Source organism: Miniopterus natalensis, chromosome 10 (genome assembly GCF_054644295.1).
Source record: "Miniopterus natalensis isolate mMinNat1 chromosome 10, mMinNat1.hap1, whole genome shotgun sequence".
NCBI classification, from domain to species: domain Eukaryota; kingdom Metazoa; phylum Chordata; class Mammalia; order Chiroptera; family Miniopteridae; genus Miniopterus; species Miniopterus natalensis.
Genome location: NC_142090.1, coordinates 71,619,381 through 71,643,779, shown reverse-complemented (window position 1 = coordinate 71,643,779; position 24,399 = coordinate 71,619,381). Strand labels below are relative to the sequence as shown.

General features: G+C 37.7%; 1 pseudogene; it reads left to right on the top strand.

The window, feature by feature from the left end:
- Positions 1–23,891: 23,891 nt before the first annotated feature.
- On the top strand, positions 23,892–24,179 carry LOC107540304 (non-histone chromosomal protein HMG-14 pseudogene; annotated as a pseudogene).
- The last annotated feature ends 220 nt before the right edge of the window (positions 24,180–24,399 follow it).

The window sequence follows — 24,399 nt, the reverse complement described above, 5'->3', positions numbered from 1 at the left end:
CTGGCTCAGCAATAGGTAGTCTTTTATAACAGTCATTGTACTATTGACCAGTGATGTACAATTGACTAATGATGGACGAAATCATAGAAATCACCTCATTTGTGAGTATGACCCATCAGAGGCAGTACTATTATTTCCTGTCATCTTAGAGAAATGTTTCTGGGGAAAATGAAAGAAAAGCAGGTAGATGAAGCAAAAGATGTGCAAAGGCCAGCCTTTCCCATTTACTACTAAGTTACCTGGAAAATGAAAAACAGCACAGTGTTTAAGAGCAGTGGTTCCAGAATCAGGCAGATCTGGGGTTAATCGCTGTCTCTGACTTTACTAGCTGTGTGGCCTTGGCAAGCCAGTGAACTACTTACACCTCAATCTCTCCATTCTGCAATGCAGGTAATAACGGTAACCAACTTGTAGGGCTGTCATAAGAATTGAATTTGATATTGTATTTTAAAAGTTTAACACAATATCCGGCATGACGTAGGCCTACAGCAAACGTCAGCTCTTATCACTCCTAGTTCCCAGTAATGTGTTGAGAGGACATCTGATCCTGAACTCATTTCTCCTCTAATAGAAATAATTCCTTTTCCCTTTTTAAATCTTGCAGTTTGTCCCCTAAATTATAAGCTCTCCCAAAACAAAAAAAAATTAAAAGGGGTACAGCCTAGACTCTGGTTTACCAGGAGAAAAACAATTTTTGCTTTTGACCTGTTTGTTCAACAAATTTCACATTTGCATTTTTCATGAATCTGAATCCAAACCACAAATACGTTTTGGTGTGTTCTCCGAAATACTGGCACTGTTTCATTATTATTCAAATACAAAAGGGAAGCATGAACTGCATAGGACCTCATAGTTATAATCTTACAGCATCCCTCCCTTCACAGCCTTCCCAGCTTAGGGTGCTGCCATAAAATGCTACTTCTTGTATTTATCTATTTCTTCTAAGAAGCTCGAAGCACTTGTAGGCATCTCAGTCTGTGCAGTATTCCTGTGACCAGTGCCTGAGAGAGTAAATAAAGTCGGAAATGAAAGGGGTGCGGAGACAGTTGACAGTGCCCAGGCCGCTCAGTGAAGCCAGGGCGCCGTGGGCCAGCTGCCGCTGAGCAATCGGCCTGAGCCCCACTGCTGCTGTGCTTCCCACATGTGCCCCAAACACGCAGCTCTCTGATTCCTATATTCCTGCAGCCCTAGGAAAGGGCTCTTCCTGCCTGTGCTTGTCACCTCGTCAGACTGACATTAAGCACTTCAAAGGCAGGAACTCATTTTACCTGTTATTTCCCCCAGTCCACCATCAGATTGGCGAGAAACATTTTTGGGTTTTGTTTTTTTTTTTTTTTGGTCTCTTTTTGCATGATAAAGAAAGCAAACTCACAAAGGTGTGAATTATTGGATAGACTTCATCATCTCTATGAAGATTAATTCTTGAGATTCTTGCCTGTTGTTTTATTTTTTTCAAAAAAGATAGGAAGGGAGACTTTTTTTCATTTTTCACTTTTTGTTGGAATTTTCTAAATATCTTTTGTACGGCAATCTTGCATTTCCTGCTTAACTCCAGTCTCCCTATCCCAGCCGTGCTAGACAAGAGTAAAGGGAGGAGGCAATTATGTTTAGACAGAACTGGACTCAGCTGCCACACCACTGGGCAACATTCCTAACAGCACTAACATTTGGTTTCTTGTCTGAAACTTAAGTTTGTTGGGGTGATTAAATAAGATAATATGATGCAAGTGCACCCTCCAAAAACATCTCAGGAGCGTGCCGGTCGTCTGATCATTTCCCCTGCATCTGCTCCTGTTCTGTCTCTAAGTCAGGTATCAGTGTTCATTCTGATTGCATTTACACTTGCCTGAATCCACCTGAAGGCAACATTTCCAGTTTTTTTTTGTTTTGCAGGGGGATGTTTTTTATTTATTTGAAGTGGCATTGCTTTCCTCCAGAAGTCATACAGAGGCCCAGTGACCCAGGGGTGAAACCTATTAAAGGGAAATATTTATTTTGGAACATGGTGTTTCAAGTATGACTTGACCCCAGGCAGTCTTTTATAACAGTCATTGTACTATTAATTTTGCCATAATTATTGACAGAAAAATAGGCATCATCTCATTTATGTGCATGAGCCATCAGAGGCAGTGCCATTCTTTCCCATCTTAGAGAAATATTTAGATGGTGGTAACTAAGGACAGGGTGGCAGAAGGTCTTTTGTCCTGTTGAATTTGCAAATTAACAAAGACTTGGGAATCATTGTTTTACAGCAATAAATACACACTCTTGGTCAAAGCCAGCAAACATGAAGATTCAAGTATTTCAGTTTCTCAGTTATGTAAGAGAGCAAATTGGCTAACTCCTCTCCCCTGGACAGTGTCCTCTTTGGCAGGTGTTAGCAATCCTAAAACAAGGGAGGAAAATTGTTCTTTTTATAGTGAACATAAAAAACAAGACAGCTTTTCTCTGTGGCTTTGCAGGACACTCCACCCAGTAGAAGTGGAAAGTAGAAGTATATATTTTTTTCCATTCTATTTCCAGCTATGTCAGGAGAACTGAAAATATAACCCAAGGTATTTCTTCCTATTACTTCCAATTGCTGGGCGTGCATGCCAGAAAAAAAGAATTAATCTGCATTTCCATTTGGAAAGTGCCTTTATTTTAATATAGTTAATTCCTCCATTTTTGAACCATAAATTTCCCATTGTTATTCAGGCAATTCTACTTTCCCTCCTACAAGTCATTGGGAGCTAAAAAATGTGGGTACAGACATGTACTGGGTTTCCTTCACTCAGTAAGAGGAACTGCTGTCCTGGAAATATGATGTGTATGATTTCTTATTTCTTCCTTAATCATAGAGGCTTCTGCTATGTTTGCACATGTGCCTGTCTCCCCCTGAGCCTGTTACACCTGCCTGCTTCTTATTTTTCACCTCAGGTTGCATAATTAGCTCTTTTTTATTATTCAGGGAAATTATTATATTTTTGTTTTCTAAAGCCCCATTTCAAATAAGAGATGCTAATGGTGCTCGGAATTGCCTAAGCTGAGCTCTTGAGCACTTTAACACAAGCGGTATAAAATGTGTACATAAAAGGGGTTTCTTGGCTACAGATACTATTTGAATAATCATTACCCAAATCATTATACTGAGTACTATTAAACTGCATTAATAACTGTCAAACAACTTTAAATGTTTAATACTAATATAGTCAACCAATCTATTAATACATGTTTAGAAACTTAAAGATTATGTTTTAAAATTTCACACATTTTATGACATTGATCAAAAGTTTCAGTTGCGTTTCCCCATAAAACTAAAAGATTTTTTTATGAAGAGAATCTGAAATGAAATTAGATACCTACAAATACAGGTTGCAATTGATTATTGGAGAACCATTTTTCTAAGCCCTCAATTAAAGACTCAGAAAGTTAGAGAGAATTTTTCAACACTAGTTACTGGTTGAATTATATTTCACTTAGTATCACAGCCTTGCTGTTCAGCTGGTGGAAGCCATCCACTGACTTTTAAATGCACAACATTATATGGTGGATATGAGGGAGACTGATTATTTGTGATTTAATTAAATCCCAAAGCTGTTGTGTTCCATTCTAAATAAATTCTTGAATTTACTTTAAGAAAAAGATTATTACAAAACATAAAAATTTTTTTTTTAAGTTCTTTAAGGGCTGAGTTTGTCTTCTACTGTGTTATCTTCTACCCACTCCTTCTTTGGCATGCAGCAGACACTTAATAAATGTTTCTTGAAAAAATGGAAACAAAAACCATAATAGCTCCTGATTCCATTATACAAAAATCTAAGGAATTAATATTTTAAAAAGAATAGCATTAGCCCTGGCCAGGTGGCTCAGTTGGTTGGAGCATTGCCCTATAAACCAAAAGATTGTAGGTTCAATTCATGGTCAGGGCACATACCCAGGTTGCAGGTTCGATCTCTGGTCGGGTGCTTACAGGAGGCAACCAATTGATGTTTCTCTCTCTCTCTCCCTTCCTTTCTTTCTAGAATCAATAAAAACATGTCCTTGAGTGAGGATTAAAAAATAAATAAATAAATAGCATTAAACTATATGCTTATGACTTTTCATTCATCTGAATGGGAGAAATGATACAACTTCCTTTTAAAATACAGAGTTAGTGAATTGCCTTCTTCTGGTTGAATGGAATGATACATCTAAGCTTTGATACTGATTTCATCATAAAAATCATTTGCACTATGAAGAAAGACATTTTTACCTAACACTTAGAGATTATTATTTTTAACTTAATAATAATAATTTTGAGTTCCAATATCCTGCTTTCAACTTATAAAATTCCTGTTCAAAGAGCAACCAGACATACAGAAAGTGGTACTAAGTAAAATTACAGTAGATATGAAATTAAAGAAAAAAATAGACAAAGCACCCTAGAGGAAAAAATAAGAGGTCTGGTTTTAATTTTTACTAGTTTATTGTTTTATGTCTGAACTAATTTCACGTTAGTCCCCCTTCCGCACACACACTCATCAAATTCATAGACAGTGAGAAAGTAGTTGGTAGTTTAACAGGAATTACTAACCAGTTTATTTTTTTCTGGGATGCTATTTGTACATATTGAGTTAAATGATGTAAGTTATGAACATGAAATTGCCTAGAAAGCACAAGAACCTTGGCAAATATTCAGAGTCAAGCACAATGCTTTAAAGTAAATGATTTAATGACAAGTAGGGAATTACTGTAAAATATAATGCTGGCAAAAGGCAGCGAACAGCACCTGCTGGCTGGGCTAAGAAATCCAAAATGGGTTCTGGGAAGAGGGGACAATGCCCGGCTGCCGTGGCGGTTGCCTGTTCCGCCTATACTGTTATTACTGTTCACCAGTCCTGAAATCTGAATGACAGTGGCCTGAGCCCTTTCAAACAACAGAAAGAAGGTCAATTTTTGTAATGAGGAAATGGAAGTGGTGGCGCCGAAGATCACTGACCCTTACAGCTTCTTGCGCGATGGAGGAGCAATGAAGTGCATGGGGAAATTATGGTGTAGGAAAACAGTGACACCGCCGTCACAAAGCCCAGGACCAAGGAACGGGTAACAAATGCACTGGAATGTGCATAAATCAAATACATGCCATCAACCCTGGGTTTATTCCTGTTCTCAAACTGTGAAAAATTGGGCCCAACAGTTCTCTGAAGAAAGGGAAAGGCAAAGGGCCAAAAACGAAGTTCAAGAGTCTGAAATAATACTTTTAACCAGGGAAAATACGTAAAATTTTTAGCAACTCGGACCAGCTGGGCGTGGCTCAGCAGTTGAGCATCAACCTATGATCCAGGAGATCTCGGTTGGATTCCTGGATAGGGCACATGCCCAGGTTGTGGGCTCGATCCCCATTAGGGGGCATGCAGGAGGCAGCCGATCAATGACTCATCATTGCTGTTTCTCTCTCTCTCTCCCTCTCCCTTCCTCTCTCTGAAATCAATAAAGATATATTTCTAAAAAAAATTGATTATAAAATTTTTAGCTTGATGATCTAGGTACTGACCAATTGGAGCAGATGGTGGTCAAGGTGTTGGAACAGGACCCATAAGGCCTGCTGCCTTGCGAGGGCTATCTTGTTCATTCCCAGGTCCAGGGTGGGTCTAGGGACGCAGAGAGAAGCCAAGTCAGCTCCCACAAAGAGGTGGGGGTGGGAGCTCTTAGGCCTGGACTAGTAGTAGTTGTTTACCAACTGGTGCTAAGTTATTACAATATTTTACATCCAATACAGGCCAGCAGAGCATCAGCACTACTCTTTATTTTATTTATTTATTTTTTAATATATCTTTATTGATTTCAGAGAGAGGAAGGGAGAGAGAGAGAGAGAAGCATCAGTGGTGAGAGAGTCGTCATTGATCGGCTGCCTCCTGTGCACCCCTGCTGGGGATCGAGCCCGCAATCCAGAAATGTGTCCTGACCGGGAATTGAACCCCGAACGCCTAGATCCTAGGTCGATGCTCAACCGCTGAGCCATGCCTGGCCAGGCAGCACTACTCTTAACCCTGCTTCAGCCCACCTTGGTGCCTATTCACCCAACACTTTTTGCTGTAAAGCAAGGGAACAATAGCTTGTCAGCAGGGCTCGCTGGAAACTATTTTTATATCTGATGGCCCTTTTGTATCTCCTGTCCTTTGGCATTATGTTGCCAGATCATCCTCAAATCCATAACCCAGGAGTTTCTTAATAAGGCAAGAGATGTGCCAAACTCACTAATATAATAAATGAAATTTATTTCACTGCATAATAATGATGCGTGATTATCTGGTGATTCAAGGAGCTCAGAAGATTTTTAAGACGGCATCCTAGACTTCCCTTTTGGCAATAAAGCAGAATTGCAATTCTGACCAGGTTAGACCAAGCCTAGTAACAACATTTATAGATTTGAAAGCTTTGCATTGTTATTTAACTTTTATCAATTTCGTAATGACAGTTATTTTAAAGGACAAAATGTGAAATATTAGCAAAGAGAATATAGAACAAAGATTTGAAAGTATCGAGACTTCAAAGGCACAAAAGACCAAATGTCAATTATCTTCTAATGATCTATCACGAAAAGATGGAGCTACAGACAGTGGCTAAGATCTTAAGAGGCACCTGAAAGGACAAAGAAGCAATAACAAAAACAGTGACTTCTCTGAATTTTTTCCCCCCACATGTGACAATGGAGGTAAAGAAAAGAAGACACCCAGTCACCAAGAGGAAGCCAGGATACATGGCAGCCAAAGAACATGACACACTCAGTTTGCACAACACAGGGGGCTGGAATATCATTCATAAGCATCTAGAAAATACTTAATGACACAAGTTGAGCTTCCAAGCAGGAAAGTTTTCATAGAAAAAAAGTTTTTCAGGCCATAAATAGATGAATATTTGAGCCAAATTTTCAAAATTAGTTACTAAAGCACTCTTAAAGTGGCACCATTGAGCTGGACTGTCTTTGACCTCAAGTGCTGTAGGAAGGGCAACAAGCAAATGCACAATGACAGGAGCTGGTGGCAGAAACAGGTGGAGAAATCATGTTTATCATTATTCTACCTTGCAATGTACCAAAAATTGAATTTTTTTAATAGTCAAAAGGAGATAAACGGAAGTCTAAACTTCTCTTAAGCATCAGCCTTCAAGGGGGGTCTTCTTTGAGGCTACACATATAAGGAGGCAGGAGAACATGTCCATAAATTTGAAAAACTGTATCCTTCATACATATCAAGTTGACATCTTGAATTAATCATAAGTGAAAATAGTTGTAAAGGAGGTAATATTGACATTTTAAAATACGACTTTACCTCACTCTTTCCAATGAATTCAATGGGACATAAATGCCATAGTAATTTTACACCCACCATCATCTATTGAAAAGTAGATTCAACTAAGTCTTCTTAAACAGTTGGAAATATTACATGATTCTTTTTTCCCATTGCAATTGTTTCCATTCCTCTTTCCCCATATAATTTTATCTAAATAAGTGTTTAGTATTTAAAAGTCTTTTATTGATTATGTTATCATAATTCTCTGCAACAATTTATTTACTTAAAATTTTTTTACTTATAAAGTTTCCTTTTATCATGAGGTCCTAAGCATTAAAAATCATTTTTCTGGATAGAGGTTGGGTTTTTTTTAAGTATTAGTACACAATTAACAAATGAATATAAATATTTCAAAAATATCTGATAAATGCCCAGCCAGGCGTGGCTCAGCGGTTGAGCGTTGACCTTTGATCGAAGAGATCGTGGTTAGATTCCCAGTCAGGGGCGTGCAGGAGGCAGCTGATCAATGACTCTCTCTCATCATTGATGTTTCTACCTCCCTTTCTCCCTCTCCTTTCCTTTCTCTGAAATCAATAAAATATATATTTTTTAAATCTGATATTATTAAATATAAAAAGTAAATTTTGTTGGAAATGCATTTAACGAGATGGGGGTGATAACTTGGTATCTTAATCAGAGGAGGCCTCTTCCACACACTAATAGATAAACTGTCCCTTGCAGTTGCACTCTGGGAGTTTTAAACACTGAATCTGTTGGGAACACTGTGATGATGTCCCTAACTTTTTGTGGAATATAACCCCAGCACTGTATAATTGAGCCTTCTACTCCCCAACACAGTTCCCAGCACCCAATAGGTGCTCAATGAACGTAATTGTCTTGGTCTTCTTTCTCATGCTTTCAGTTCTCAACCTTGCTGGGTGACTACTAGCCTAACAAAAAGCCATCCCACCTCCAAGAGCTTCGTTTTAACAGGAATCCTCTCAGACACACAAGGACATTAGAACCTTTCTTGATGTCACAACATTCCCTTCATAACAGGAAACAAAGGTGTTAAAAAACAGGCTTCTAGGTATAGATGCACATTTTATTAAATGGCTTAATGCAATATATATATATATATACATATAAATCTCTAAGCTCAATGTTATTGAGAAACGATGACGTTCTATGTAAGGGCATTTAAACTATGCCATTTAATGCAAAAATACGCTAACTTTAAAAGCTATATTTATTTTTCCAATGTTAAATGCTTACAGTATGTCAAGTAAGTAGAAACTGCTTTGGGCATACAATACCTGGAACACTTCAATCATTTTAAGAAACACAGATGGTGTTTTAGAAAGAGTCTACCTTCCTATTAGCATAAGTAGGCTGCGTTTTTTTTTACACGTAATGGCTTCTGTCTCTACCCCCTGCCCGAGTGTACCACCTACTACTGAACAGCCTGACTCTACACTTCCCCACTGGTCTCCCATACTCAGCTCACATGGAGAAAAGCACTCTCCCCAGTGGGTACTTTTTCTTTTAACAGATATTTATACACACACACACACACACATATATATATATATATAGCTCATTAGCTTTTTTAACCATAAATTATTTATCACTGTTGGTTTTTTTTGCTAGGATAATTCTGCTTCTCTTTCAAAGAAATGTGCAAATTGTTTAAAACTTATTTTAAAATAAATATAATCTTGTTTCAAAATAAAGATTTTAGAAGTCCTTGGTAAAAGCAAACTATTTCACTTTAAATGTTAGCAAGCCTTAATATAGCAACCTAGAAGCAATTGCTATTTTATAATCTCCTGAATATTGAACTATTTGTTATGCAAATTAATACTCATTACAATATGCCCACTCCTAACCATGGAGTTCTTTTCTGCTTACACATTTTACTTTTGCAGCTTTCACCAGTCAGTCTAAAGGGGCATCTTGATATTTACTAATCCCAGGCACAAACAGATTTCTGCCAGACACGTGGTACCTATGCTTCATGTCTTTGATTTTAAATTAAAGAGAGACATGGCAGATTTGCAAAACTAGAGGAAAAACATTTCAGTAACAGCTAGAAGTTTTCTGCAGAAGACTTTTATTCTCATCATGACCTGGGATCACGCTAGGACTCTGTCATCCACAGCAGAATGTGGTGGCATATGAAAATATATTAGGTTGAACCATATGGAATTGTCATTTTGTGGATCAAAAATGGTCAAATAGTGCAATTTCCCATGGTTCAGTGTAACAGTTGCTGCATATGGTCTCTTTCCTCAACAGAAGCTCTATTACGTAGAACCTCCATGGGAAAAGACTACAGCGATGCCCCCTCTCCCCAAAGGAACCATTTCCTAAACTTGGTAAAATTTCATAATACAATATTTTATGTAGTTTCAATATATTCTACCAAATCATTTCACACAGCACAAACTTGCTGAGCACACATTCTGTAGTTATTCAGTCCTGCACAGCCCTTCCTGTACCGGGAGGAACAGGCCCTTCCCAGACCCAGAAGCCTCACTGAGGGGTGAGGGATGCCCACCCTGGGCCAAAGTTTGAGGGAGTCAGCAAAGGAGAACAGGCTGAACATACAAAAATCTGTTGATCTGTCTTCAAGATTGGGTCATGATCGCTATACTGATCCAAAATAATTCTGCCTTAAATTTATATGAATATGCCCACAACGTGAGCAGGCTGTATTATTAATCCCATTTCACAGGTTAGGAAATTAAAGCTTCTATCAGATATTAATTTTTATTAATCAATTATTAAGATTAGAGATAGTGAGGCAACTAACTCAGGGTCGCTAGTGAAGAAATGACACACCTAGATTAGATCTCTGCTCTGTCTCATAGTCTATTTCCTTGGAAGACAGTATTTGAAAATTCAGGATATTTAACAGAATGTCCTTCCAATGTCTTGCCCTGGTCCCCTTCTCCTTCCCTCCTCTACTTAGTCCCGTGTCCACATGCTGATGGGGTAAGATGACCAGGTGGGGCAGGCTGGGTGTGACTCCACAAAGAGTCCTGCACTGCTTCACTTCTCCCATAAGGCAAGGGATAAAAATAGGGGAAAATGCATACTTCTCCGGAGAGAAGAGAGGGGCAAATAGAAAGTAAGCATGTCATAGATCTCGCAAGAATGATCTAGCATCTCTGTATCACTGTGGGGCAAAGAGAGGGGGAGGGAAAGACCCCTCCTCCTAGGCAGAGAGAGCTGTAGGGTGGTTTCTGGGCTTTATTTTCACCATAGCAACGGGAGTTGAGCATGCACTGTGGACAAAGTCTGCTGATATAAAAGCAATCTCTCTCTCTCTCTCTCTCACACACACACACACACACACACACACACACACACACACACTCATTGGCCTTAAGAAATTTACAATCTGCAGAACAATGGACAAACAAATGAGACAAATGCACGTCAAAGATATGGATGTTTGCAATGATAGATGTCATAGGAGATTAGCTCTAAAAATCTGGAGTAAAAATTGACCCTCAAGAAACCAGGAATCCTAAAGAGATGCTTAAAACTTCATATAATTGCCAAACGCTGGAGCCGAGTAAGATCGATACAGAGCACTTCACTTTGAGAAAAAGTGCTTACCTGTTTGAGGTGCCAAGTGGCCTGGAAATACCTAGCAACACTTGACTTTAAACTCTATTCATCTAGCTCCACTGTAATATTACAGTCAATATAAATAACTTGAGTTTGTGTAGCAATGCTCTTCTGTGGACTCAAAGAAAAATGCATGAGAAAGTGGAAGAATGTGTTTTAAGAGATAAAGTCCATTATCTCTTATCAAGAAAATGTTATGAAAGTGCTTTGAGATGTGGGGGTCGGACCGTGTTTGAGTCTGAAGGTAGTGGGGAAGGGTTTGAGGACTGTGATTTTGGAACCTCCCCTTCCAAGAAGCCAAGCATGAGTGTTTTCAAAGAAAAGAAGAGAAAAGATTCTCCATTTCGGTTTAACTGATTTGAAATAACGGGTGAAGCCAGACTAAGCTTTGAACAAAGAAAATTTATCTGCTAGACTTTTTTATGAGGATACATAAAAGATAAAGTTTATGGTACAAAACTGGCAACAGTTGATGAATTGAGGGTGCACAAATACCAAACGTAATGATTCTTGTTTGCGATTCCATTGCTTCGCTTTATCAGCAGCGCCTGGACCAGAACAGTCATCAGCTTGAAAACAGGCGTTGACCAAAAAATTATTCATTTTTGTAGATTCTTTTAAATTTTGAAAATGAACTTTATGTTAACAAACTCTGACTTTATAATTTTTTTAAATGTTGTGGTAAACATCTTCACTCCAAGTGACTTTTTATTTTTGCAACGTTGCATAAAATTTTTGTCATATGTCATACTTAATCAAGTTAATTTTTAAGCCTAAATCCTAAAACCAAAAGGCACATATCATAAGGTATAACTCTCTGTGTACATAATAGTTTTTGTTAGAAACCTCACTTATCCCCGAATCTTATGTCCCTGACTGTTCGCACTAAATCTCTTTCTCTGGAGAATATATATATATTGTATTTCTCTGGAGAACTCAGACTAATACAGTCATCTAAGAAAAATGGTAGACTATATATTCCAGGAAAAACACCTGGTACATTTGCCAGTCACACATGGGGAATGTGTCAGGAGGTGTTGAGCAGTTAAGCACCATGTGGCAGAGGAAACAGGTTTAAATGCCATGGTTGCCAGAAGAAAGAGACTTAACAACAGGGTGATTAAGTACTGCAACCAGATGACAAGGGTGGATGTAGGACCCAGATCTGACAGAACTTGGAGAACAGGCTAAACAGCTGCTTTTCTTGAAACCTGGAGAGAAGTTCTTGCCTGGAGGTCAAATTTGGGCTGAACCAATCCATGAATTTCCTTCTAATACCAAGATGGGTTTATCTGACCATGCAGAGGAACTTCTAGGAAGACTTCAGTGGGATTTAATATAAGCAGAAGGAGGAAACACTCGTATGAAGAAAAATCTAGGACTTGGACTAATTGAGAGCTCATTTCCTAGGAGCTGAAGCCCATTCATACAATGATTGACCATATACTCGACTGTTTTCTAAAATCTGCTGTTTGTGTCTTGTGCTTCACTTTCAGGGTCCTCTCAGATTGGCAGAGAATTGATACTGAATTGCTGTTCCTTGTGGAGAGGCAGGGTTAGCATTCCCCTCGGGTCTTCTAGAATTTGCATAGAATGGCAAAGCTGAGGATGAGAAATACCCTTGGCCCAGCAATTTCCAAGTTCTATTTGTAGGACAGTAGGGTTGTATTTTAAATTTTTCTAATAGACTAGCTCTCCTAACCACCTTTGTCCATTATTCTATTCATGCAATCCATCATCAATGAATATATGAATATTTATGCGTAGCTCTAATATGTATAGCACTTGAGCAGGCAATTCCCTTAAAGACTGCTGCAGTGTTCTGTGAACAAATATCAGTGTGTTCCCATGACCCTCTTCTAGGCCAACCTTTAACCTGATTCATTGAAATTATTAATTTCAGGCAAGAGATAGTAGGGAAACAAAATATAAGGCAGGCTACCAAGACAGTGAGTTAGAGACCCAAGTATGCCCCAGAATCCCAACTGCTGTAACCAAGAGAGCGAGGTTTGCAGACCCTGCTCGGTGGAGGGAGGGTAAAGGAAGGGGGTCGAGGTGGGTACAGCAAACTCAGCCTTGACAGTGACTGGTCATTCTAGGAAATTCTCAGGACTTCTTTTACAAGCTTAACATTGCCACAGCCCAAAAGCCTAAGGTTTATGACTCCCAACATTTTACTTACATACTTTAATCGGGTTTCCAACAATTATATGTCTTATTAAGAGTTACACGGAGACATCGGGAAGGGGTTATATGTGTGTGTTCTGGTCGTACCTTCCCTCTCCAATGCTGGGGAGCAAAACAGCAGTTCGAGGGAATGAATTAGAGCATGCTTGGTAAGGGGAGAAGTCCAATGAATTATTCCCCTTCCGCATGCCGGGTCAGAGGAAACAGGTTTAAATGCCATGGTTGCCAGAAGAAAGGGACAGGGTGCTTTAAATAATGCTTTAGTATAAGTTTGTCCCAAATATTTCTTGGATTATAATTATACTAAAAGTTTTTATTTGTTGGCTAGCTGATAGTCAAATTCCATGGACAACTGAAATTTCATGGACATTTCATGACTTTGCCTTTAATATATACTATCTCCTTGAGGAAACTGACATTCTTTTTTCAGTAAAATTACTACATAATTTTCTATTAGACTGAGAGCTAATATTTATATGGTATACACCAAAATAGCCACACTGTTTGCTAAAATATTAATATCTTCCATACGTAGAAGATAGGCAAGGGGGCACTGCTCTGAGCCTCCTAAGTGTCCTTCCAACCTCTCCTCCTTTCTCTTGAGTCAGCAACTAAGGGGTTAACGCTTGGGTGGGGTCATCAAGACCTGACATCTTTCTGACCAGTCAGTACCTGGATACACAGGCTGTTAAGTATTTTTCATATCAGCCCTTAGTAGGACTCACATTTTAAAGCACAGAAATGATTCCCCAAAGAATTGAAATATGGACCTAATTTCATTCGTGTATATATTTGAATAAGCATATTTTAAAAATCAAGAACATTTCGCCGCATTTTACAATCACGTCTTCTCCAGATCTTTCTCCTTCCTAAGTAAGCAGGGATGGTGCCTCTTTTTCCGAGGTTGCTTTTGCTACCATAACAATTCTGCAGCTTTCCCAAGGGATTAGCCATGGTGCGATTTACTTTTCAAGGAGGGCCCATTTATCTTCCCCCTGACAAATTTCAACACATGCACAGCTCTAGCATGAACATTTCTGCAGATTAATCCCTCACCCTTCTCAAAGAGAGAATTATTCTTAAACAATCTATTTCAATACGGACTTCCTGGTGTGAAGTTAATTTCCACAAACCCTGTGAGCGTGCAACCAAAACACCGTCTCAGTTATTCACTGGGGACAACAGAAGCCCTCTGGCTTGTAGGTTTTCATTCTCATTGTTTAAATGTAAACAGAAAAGAAAGATGGGTCAAAGCTTGCTTTTTAAAAAAATCTGTGTTTCCTGCAAGCTCTTGGAATGGTTTCTGTGTACAACAGTCTGCGGTCATTAACTATCGATAAATATTTATTCAGCATCCACTATACAATCACTACATATACGTAACATGCTGTTTTACATATACATGTAATCGGACATAATGTGCTTTTGAGAAAGAGCTGGGCAAAATCAGCTGTGTGTTCAGATCAGTATGCTAATGACCTAAAGGGACAATGGTGCTTTATAAAACATGCCCATACTTTATTGCAAGAATAAGCGAACACTTAATTATTAGGAGCAGCTCAAAAATATTTAATAGGGTGAGTAGAGAGTGATATACCTTGGAAAAATTATCAGGCACCTCAAATTCATGATGGGGAGAAGCAAGTCTGAACAAATCAAACAGAAAGAGAGCTAGGGGATGGCCACAAGCTGACTATGAATCAGCAATTCTGCGCTATTGTGATAAAAGCCGATATGATGCCGCACAGATCAATAGGAGCAGAGCAGGCAAGGCTGGACCATATTTCTTCCTCTCTTCTCCCCATTAGTCAGAGGGAGCAAAGTGCCCTGTTTTGGGTGGCGCTGAAAGGGCTGTGCCGAACCCTACCGCATGCAAAGAGAAAGTGGGATGGGAAGGGCTGGGGAAGGAGCCTGCCCAGGAAAGGCGAAAATGCCTTCAAGAAGGGGCCCCACATGATCCGAAGGCTGGTTTTAAGTATGTTCCCATTTTTAAGATAATTCAGGCCAGTGACTCTGATGATGGAAGTTCAAGTAAGAAAAAAATAGTCTAAAATAAAGCTCATAGATATTTCTGCACACCCTCTCAGCCTGGATCCCTTGAACTACATTATCAGTCTGAGTTTTTGTTTTTGTTTCTTTTCACGTAACAGTACAACATTATGAATCCTGGACCCAAACCCTTGGGACAGCGGGCTTCGGGGATCAATCCTCAGAGAAGACTCTGTTTCTTAACTCTGTACCCAGAGCCAGGGTGAATACAGACAAGTATCTGCATGCTCTCTCCCTGGGGGAAGCAGTTCCAAGTCACCCTCTGAGCATCCCTTTGGTGTCCCTCCATCAGCCTCCAAACTCCCACACTCTTCTGGCCTCCTGCTTTGCTCTCTGGCTCACTGCAGATGCAGCCCAAGCTCTAGGGTTCTGGTGTTTGTTTAACTCTCAGCATTCTCACCACCTTCTTTCTGGTCACCAAGGATGTTCCTTACTTTCCATTCAATTCAATCATGCATTTAATTTATTTTTTAAAAGTTTATCCAGCATTCTTAAAAGTTCTATACTGGGAAAATTTCTCTGAATATTTAGCTCACCTTAAATAGACCCCCTTACAACGAAATTTGAAGGAAGGGTCTTCAGACTTTAAAAAGCTCTTAACATGTTGAAAAGAATAGCAGATTTTTTAAACTGAGATATCCACAATTGTACAAAACAATTATAAATGTCATAAAGTTAAGCAGAATTACCTAAGGCAAATTAGGTTGTGTTTGTCTGTTTTTAGTTCTAAGAATGCTATAAAGATGAAGGAAGGAGGGAAGAAGGGAGGGAAGGAGAAAATACTCAAACAATTACATAGCCACTCAACAAGGGGCTCTGTTCTAAACAAACTGTTCAATAGATAAATTGATCACAAAGTAAACTTGTTTTAGAGCATATGGCTATTGGTAAATTGACAGAGTTGTTCTAGGCAGATGTCTCTGTTGCATCTCTTTCTATACTAACTTTCATCTTAGTTTATTTAAAAAAATACATTTGTACAATTAAGTTGGACTGAAAGATATGTGGGTCTGGCTCACCTTTCTATTAAATGTGTCATTTTCTTCATCAAATACAAAAGATACTTGGGAAACCCCACAAGAAGATGACTAATAAAAGAATTGAAATATTTTACTTTTATTTGGTTTATATATCTCATAATTATTACCTATTTGATATTTCAAACAAATCAGCTAACTTCTGTAATATTTAATTTGATTATAATATTGTTAGAAATACATGATTGCAGTAACCAGCATCATAAAACAACTGGCCAGGTTTCTATGCTGTTCAATGATTCTGGCTCCCTGATTTTGAAATTGCATTTGTGTCCTCATGTCGAAAGCCGATTGACCACTAGAGACTTTGAAATCTAAAAATACAGAATCCAGTTGTTTTCATAAAGCCAAGGTTGCCTGCCTATGAATTGACTATCATAAAGTTGAAGAAGGCACCTTAGGACAGCACATGGATTTTTTCACCCATAAAGTATATTTCATTAAATTGGACACTGCCTGGCACATTATGTATATTATAATTTAAACAAAACTATTATACTACCACAAAACTGTTTCTCGAGCCACTTAACCAGTCAGCACAAAATCCATGGAAACAAAACAGAAGTCATTACAATAGGAAATAAAAGAACTACTTAAAATGCCACAGTTGTGTGTCAAAATGTTTTTCCCCCAATGGCAATATTAGAGACCTAACATAATTTTCTCTAATTTGTTTAAAAAGACTTTAAAAAATAATTTCCTTCTTATCTACTCTGGTATAAATAAAAAATCATTTACAAGTAACATGCAGAAATCACATATTAGTTTAATAGGATATTCTTTTTTGTTCATTCATTAAGTATTGGTTTGTACAAGAAGTTATTCTTTTCTGCCAAAGGAAGCTATGTAGAGACGTGGAATTTCCAAGTTACAAGACACTTGCATAACTAGTGACTGTTCAAAACTATGCACTTCCAAATAAGCAACATAATTATTAGACTACAAGTAACTTAATGTAAAAGACAAGAACAGACCATAAAAATTCACAACACTATCAGATCCTTGAGGGCTAAGACTGGGCTTCCTTGGCCATCCTCGGCATAGTACCTTACACACATTGGACATGTAATGCATATATAATATTAACAAATTCTGTAATGTTTAATTACATTACAGAAGAACCAGTTCTTTAAAGCTCACCATGTACATACACATGAAAGTGTGTACATGCACGCACACACTCACACTCAATACACACACATGCCCGTTTTGAAGAGGAAATAAAATTGGATCCAGATATTTAAAAAATACACTCCCTACCTCAGCTTCAGCTATCCTTTCAAAGCTAAAGCAAGACTGAGGAACATCTCAGCAATTTCTAAAAGAAATGCAAACACCCCACATTCGTCTTTCAAAAAGTGAGTCTAGAATTCTTCTAGCAATAAATCCCCATTAAAATAGCCTCAGTGCAGCAAAAATCTTGATGTGATAAAAGTTTAATGGAGTCCATTTCATAGTGAACAGAATTCCTTATTTTTTCCTAAGGCAGAAGCACCTGTTGCTGCTCCATGTTTCACCTCACTGCTTTTTTATCTGGGGAGGGGTATGCAGTGATGACCACAGCCACAGGTCTAGGGACAAATCTAAGACATGTTACCCCTTTCTTACAGAAGACCTAGACATAGAAGATTTTAGCACTGTGTTGTGAGACTCTACTTTGAAAATGAAAGAATGTCTATTGAATCTTCAATGTGATAATTATGTTTTTTCTACCAGCTCCACAGCAGTGAGGAAGTGAGTACCTCTTAAATTCAATGCTTGTGTCCAAATGACTCATGAGTCTGGAGACAAGAATCTCAGTATCTTAAGAACCACTTTTTGAAAGTCTCCCTGAGGCTACCCAAGTGTATTAATAGCCAAGACATGTGCTGGGATACTGTCAAATGAGAATTTAAGGTGAAAGGGACCTTATTTATCTTACCTGAAAAATGATTTTAGAAGACTAGTATTTAGCTCCATTTATTGACTTTTTGAACTTTCTAACAGCTGGTAGACTTCTTGGGCCTAGTTTTGCAATCTTCTGCTCTTTCTTCCAACCTTCTAAACACTATATATTTGTAAGATTATTATTTCTTTGAACTGAGAGTGGGAAATATTTTATCAAGAAACATTTTCAGTTGCCTACAACTTGGTGAAAAAGTACTTATTCTTCTTGTTGAAATTTTGCACTGTTACGGTATTTGGAGAAATATTGATTAATATGAGTATATTTTAAAACTGCCTAAGGTTCACCAGTCAACTTCTAACCTTTCTTTAGTTTTCTGTCTTATAGCAAGATGTACTAAGGAGTGATTTTTGCCACTTCCCCATCTTTTCCTCCACTTTTTTAAACAGACAAACAAAAATTTCCTAAATTTTTTCTTTTGAGAAAAAACCCTTAAATTTTACATTTAAAGGCCCCAAGCGATTTGAAACAACTGCCAGCACCAAAACCACAGAAAAATAAGAACTGTGGGCAGCTTTAAATGTATTTCAATCAATTCAAGCACACCTTTCCGTAGTTAACAAATACACATAGTGAGCAATACCTGTATAAGTAGGGAAACTGAGGTGAATCATTCTTGGGTATAGGATCTCTAGAAATCCTAAGCGTTACTATTGCATTCATCAACTGATTTAATTCTCATCATTCCCAAATAAAATAATTTTAATTTCTACCACTAAAAAATACATTGTACACAATACATTTGCACAAACAAAATAGACAAGTAATAATGTATGAACTTTAATCTTGCATTTGTTTTTGTAATTACATTTAAATACTGTATTAATTAAAATATCTGACATTTACTACTAAGTCATTCATGTCACCCTCTATATATCAGGGAATGCATAGGATATGGAAATTAAGAACGCACCCTGCTCAGCCAGCATGGCTCAGTGGTTGAGCATCGACCTAGGATCCAGGAGATCGAGGTTTGATTCCCGGTCAGAACACATGCCCGGGTTGCGGGTTTGATCCTCAGTCGGGGGCGTGCAGGAGGCAGCTGATCAATGACTCTCTCTCATCATTGTTGTTTCTAACTCTCTCTCCCTCTCCCTTCCTGTCTCTTAAATCACTAAAAATATATTAAATTAAAAAAGAATGCACCTGTTTTTTCTCTTTCTATATGCTACCTCAACAATCTCACGTGAGAAGTTGTTTCCTTAGTGTCTCAGTTACCATTTGGTGCACAAAAACTACTACTACAAAACGTGGTGAATTTAAACAATTCTGGTTTTCCTGGTTTTGTCTGGGTTCGCCCATGTGACCACATTAGCTGGACAATCAGAGGGGCTAGAGGGTCCAAGATGACCTTACTTGCCTATCTGACACTTGGTTCTTGTTGCCACCTGTGAAGCCTCAGTTCACTAAATAACTTCCCATCCTCTAGTGAGGTTCTTCACTTGGAGGTCTCAAGATAGCTTTCCAGGAATGCAAAGGCAGTTACTGAGCACCTCTTAAGTCCTCACCCCAAGAATTCACACAATGTCTCTTCTGGCACACTCTATTGGTTAAACAAATTACATGATTAGCCCAGATTTAAGGTATAGAGAAGAAGACTCTGATTCTAGACAGAAGGAACAGCAAAGTCATATTGCAAAGAGGCCTGGAACAGAAATTGGAGGAATTTGTGGCCATTAAACAATCTATCACACCTGATTACAAAGGCCAGCTTCTCAATTCATAGGACAGGTGGATGTCTCATCCCAGGCAGTTGAAATGGCAAATGTCCAGTGTCTCTGTGTGTCAAGCATTTGAAAAATACCTTGTGCAATACTTTAAATATTAAATATTCCATTCAAATTTCAAGAAGAAAGAGTTGTCTAGAACTATGGTAAATAATTTTTCCTGATCAAACCAGAACTTAATGTCATTAGCCTCAAAATTCATGTTTCAGTCCATTAATTCCTGTTGTGTGGCAGCAACCTTGGTTTTTGTAAGAAAGGGGCTCAAATTTTGTTCAGGGGCTCAAAATTCAGCAAGAGCTCACCAAGGGCTTACTGGGCCACCATTTCTAAACAGTATTTAAATACTCTTTTGAACAAGTACCAAATGCCAAGAACTGCAGTACAGGCCTTGTGTGGAAAAAATAGGTAAGGGCATCCCGAAATAATAGAGATTTTCCCTGGATGCTTAGAGAGAACAGAGGAAATGAATCTTATCCACCCTGATCTGGAAGACAACAGAAATAATGATTTGACTGCCATAAAGATACATCTTCTTTTGCTGTTATCACCCTTTTTACTATATTTTTCAAATGTCAGATTATATCCTAGAGAACCTACAAGTAAAAGCATATATTTTCCTTTCAAAGCAATATAAACAGAGAAGGTTGGGTAAAATTCAGATCTACTTTATGTTATTAAAATTCCAGTGACAACATCTACATTTTATAGCCCAGTAAGCTTTCACTAGCTATGCCTCGATGTATGTAAGGATAGATAAATAACAGAATTAATGCCATTTATTTTATCTAATTCAAATATCTCTATTAGTTGTGTTATAAATAACACTGGTCATTAATACTTGTCTACAAACTGTAAGTATCTTTTAATTATAACTCATTATGGTAAACACCTACAAAGCATAGTTTCCTGTCCCCTTCTAGGTAGAGAACCTCTAGATTACAGAGAGGTTCATTTCCTTCACATATGCATATGTCTTTGTGCACTGAAAGTGAAAGATTCCTTTCAATTTTAAATGTTTCCCTTGGACAATGATCAGTTTTTTTGTGAGCAGTATTTTATCTTTTAATTTATTTTAACTGCTTGAAATGGACGAGCTGCAGAGTGGGAAGTGTGTTGACATTCATCTGAAGTCTTATCTTTATTAAATCACTTGTATTATTGCACTACATAAACAACTTAATAAACACAGCAAATACTTATCTAACTGGAGTCAGTAAGTCTATTGAGCCAGCCAATTTACTCTTAATTTTCTGAAAAAGATAAAACCTCCTGGATCAGTTGAGTCACTAGGGAAATTAAGTCTTCAGTTATCAAATCAGTTACCAAATCCAAAGTACCCCCCATGAGTACTTGGAGGGCTTTTGATTCTTTCTTTTCTATAGACGCCCAATGGAACCGGATAGTGACCTTTCTACTCATTCCACTTCACAAATGAAACACAGTCAGAAAGATTTCTGTTTCCACCCTCCCCCCTTACCCCAATAACTTTCAGTTGCCCTTTGCCATACTTGGTATTGTCAACAGATTATTGAGTTTTCTTCAATATTCATAATCACTTGCATAATGTAAGAACAATGAGATTGTGTCTTCCCCAAATGAAGTCAAGTGGAAGGCTTAGAATGTTCTTTGTTGCCTAAATTTGTGCTGTCAAATTTAGTAACCACTGACCACATTAAAATTAAAATTAACTTAAAATTTAGATTAACTTAAATGACATAAAATTTAAAATTCTGTTTCTCAGTCACATTAGCCACATCTCAAGTGCCCAGTAGCCATATGTGGCTAGTGGCTACCTAATTGGCCGTTACAGAAATAAACCATTTCCATTATCACAGGAAGTTCTATGAGACAATGCTGGTCTAAATAACATAAAAAATAACCAGTAGTCTCATCTAAACACCTCCTTAAAAAAAAAAAAAATCTAAGGCTATAACTTGCAATCTTATTTTAAAGTATGTTGTTTTGTGTGTTTTTTAAATAAAACTAAAGTACTTTTTATTACATATTTTTTAATGCAAAAAGTATATTGAAGCTTCATTTGACCCTTTCCTCAATAAAATTCCCTTCATCCCTTGAGGGAACCACTATCCTGAAGTTGATGAGCACCTCTCCCACCCATTTTAAAATATATATTTTCTAAAATAGGGTCTACTAACATTTTAAATATTTTATTAATAAAAACAATCTGATTAAAATTTTCACTCAACATTTTAATCTAGAAATGTTTGCATGTTAGTAGTTTAGTATTGCATTACAGGCAGGTCTCAGATCATTTTGTATTCCACTGCATGAATATACTTCATTTATTCAGGCATATTTGACCTCATACATATTTTTAAAATATTTTCCTTCACATAAATAGCCATTGATGTGGTTAGGTGATTAGTATAGAAAAAAAAAAAATGGAATAAACATTATTATTTCATTTGACAAATATATCCTTCGCTTCTATCCCTCACAGGCAAATCTCCACTACCAAATGAAGGCCTAGGTAATCAGTAATCAGGTGTTGTTAAACATAAAAGTTTTTCTATTTCTCTTCCCCAATACTGTTTATTTAAAGGACAGCAAACAATTGCAGAGATTAAAGGTATAAGATCATGAAAACTTCCATTGGAAATAAAGTCTTGATAATGTCACCTTCCCGTAGTTTTGCGTGCTTCTTACCCTCTTTGCTCCACTCAGGACAAGAATACGATCTCTGCCATGTGGTGAAAGGGGCGTGAATGAACCACAGGTGGCAGGCTGGAGGAGTAATCACCCAGTGACCAGTGATCCAACTCACCCTCTTAGAGAACAAAAAACTACAAAAAAAGCCACATATTTATTTTTAATATTCAAATTAGTCACCTGAGTCCTTGTACTATCCAGGTTAGGCTCTGCCTCCCAACTGTGACATCAGATGAACTTTCTTAGTTTGAAGAGGTGTCTCCCTGAGAGTACTGGAGAAAATACTGAGCCTATTCTGTTTCCAGGTGTCCCCCTGAGCGTACTGGGGAATATTCTGAGCCCACCCACCTCAGGACCTTGTTCACCTCCTCAGTTTCTGTCTCCAATATTTGGCAGCCAGATTAGAAATAGGCCATTCATACAATCAGAGGCTGTTTGAGTTATTGTATGCCAAGTACATTACATATCATATTTTATTTAATCATTATAAAAACCATCAGAGGAATATATTATTTTTATTTTGGTTCACTTATGACAAAATCAGTGCTCAAGAAATTGAGAAAATGGCAAAGATTGTGCATCTAGGAAATAAGAGGGCCTAAATTTGAGACGCTTGTTTGATGTCAAAGCTCTTTACGTGACACCAGTTTTTCAATAGTTATTGGATGAAATATTGTATTAAATAATCCAGAAAAATTAGATTCTAGCTCCAGTTTTGACCAAACTAGCTATGTGAACCTGGCAACAATATTCATAATCATAGCTCTTTCTAGTTTTTAATTTTAAAATGCCACTATCAGCTAGTACATCCATTGTCTCACTTATACAATTGGAAGATGAAATTCAATGATTTCTAAGGCATCTTCCAAGGCAAAAATTGTATGAGGCTAAATGACAAAATCATTAACAAGTGCTGATTGAGATACATTTGTTATTATAAGGCCTCTACCAAAGAGAGACAGAAAAAAATTCCCTATTCTCAAGGATCCAATAACCTAAAATACCAATAATTCACAAATATAGAAGATTAAAAAGACAAACAAATGTATGACATATCTTTAAAATCTAGTAAATGCTATATGTGCAAATAAAAATAGATACAAATTATAATTCAAAATTACAGTTTTAACTCACAAAAAAATGTTTTTAACTCCATGAAAGCAAGAGATTTTTTTTTCATTTGCTCCTCACAATTATATACCTAGAACTGATTCATGTCAAATGGTTATTTAAAAAATATTTGTTGCCTAACTGAATGAATGAGTGAATGAATGGGCATTATTTAATAAGTTGGGGCCCGGGGAGGAGCAGCAGCCACCGGACAGCCCAGCTTTCAAAGGCTCTCAGTGCCGGGCACCCAGCACATACCCTCCCGACCACCCAGATGCCCAAGTGGAAGGTCAGCTCAGCCAAAGGAGCAGCTCGAGAGGAAATCAGGAGGCTCTCAGCTAAACCTGCTCCAGCAAGAGTGGAAACAAAACCAAAAAATGGAAGCAGGAAAGGTTAAATCTTCAGGTAAAAGAGTGAAACAAAAGGGAATAAAGGAGCAGAGAAAGCAGGCCAAAGTGTCTAACCAAGAAACTAAAGATTAACCTGCAGATAATGAAAGAACTAAAACTGAGGAGAGTCAGCCTCTAACAGAGCAGGAGAAAAAGAAGCTAAGTCTGATTAATATCATGTGCCACGCATGTCTTATCGGTGCTTTCTAGCTCTCTTTTTCTACAACCCAGAGAAATATTTTTATCCACTATTTTGTAAATGTGAGTTTTTTAATAAAAGCACTTTTAATAAGAAGGGAATCCCACCTCATCCTATTTTTTGTTTAAATGCTTTTTTTTTTTTTTTTAAAGAGATGAAATCAATTGCTTGTTTATTTTTGGCACAAACAGAAA